The sequence below is a fragment of the Erinaceus europaeus genome, chromosome 2 (assembly GCF_950295315.1).
Source record: "Erinaceus europaeus chromosome 2, mEriEur2.1, whole genome shotgun sequence".
Classification (NCBI taxonomy): Eukaryota; Metazoa; Chordata; class Mammalia; order Eulipotyphla; family Erinaceidae; genus Erinaceus; species Erinaceus europaeus.
In genome coordinates, this window is record NC_080163.1 from 176248287 (window position 1) to 176249421 (window position 1135).

Sequence of the window (1135 nt, forward strand, 5' to 3'; positions counted from 1 at the left end):
AATTAAAAAAAGGAAAAATGTTATTTGTTAATACAAAAAAGAGAAGCAGAGCATGACTATGGCACATGCAAATCTGGGGATTGAATTCAGGACTTAATGCCTACAGAGCCATTGCCCTAGCCATTTTGCAATTCTAAAGTATAAATAGTTTATTTTATTTTTGTTGTTGTTGTTGTCACCAAGGTCTCATTGTCTTCCTTTCTTTATTTTCCTTGTCTATTATTTTCCACTCTTTTTTATTTTTATTTATTTTTCCATTTTGTTGCCCTTGTTGCTTAACATTGTGTGGTGATTAATGTCATTGTTGTTGGATAGGACAGAGAGAAATGGAGAGAAGAGGGGAAGACATAGAGGGGGAGAGAAAGACAGACACCTGCAGACCTGCTTCACCACCTGTGAAGGGACTCCCGGGCAGGTGGGGAGCCAGGGGCTAGAACCGCGATCTTTCCTCTGGTCCATGAGCTTTGCGCCATGTGCGCTTAACCCGCTGTGCCACTGCCTGACTCCAACTGTCTCCATCTCTTAACACTTTTTTAAATAAGATTATAATATAGTCCTAGTTTCCGTAGTACATATACTAAAATTGGCATGATACATAGAAGATTAGCATGGCCCCTGCTCAAGGATTACACACAGATTCATGAGGCATACCATGTTTTTTCAAAAAAGATTATAAAATATATGTACACACATATAAATAATTATAATCTTTTAAAGAGCCAGTTAATGCAACCTGGGAGGCGGTTCAGTGGCAAGAGATCTGGATTTGTATGTGTGGGGTCCCAGGTCTGTCTGAACTCTGGTTCTACATATGATGAAGCTCTTTTAAAAGATTTATTAATCAGTGAGGGAGAAAGGGAGGGGAGAGAGAGAGAGAGAGAGAGGAAACACACTATAGCATCAGTCTGGAACATGTGATACTGGAGGTAGAATTCAGGACCTCATGCTTGAGTCCAAAACTCCAACCACTCTGCCAGCCTCCAGGGCTGCAGATTGGCTTTTTTGAATAAAATCATGGTAATATTGTTCTCTTAACTGTAAATCTTTTAAATAATACAAAGTCTTTTTAAAATTTTTTCTCAAATAGTGTGCCTGGGGATCAATCCCACCCAGAACCTTGCACCTGCATGGGACA

At 39.6% G+C, this 1135-nt stretch overlaps 1 non-coding gene across 1 annotated transcript; it reads left to right on the plus strand.

Annotated features, from left to right (window-relative positions):
• The first annotated feature begins 553 nt into the window (after positions 1-553).
• On the plus strand, positions 554-660 carry LOC132537231 (U6 spliceosomal RNA). The gene has a single exon (XR_009548692.1). It is a non-coding gene; the product is annotated as a U6 spliceosomal RNA (small nuclear RNA).
• Positions 661-1135: the final 475 nt, after the last annotated feature.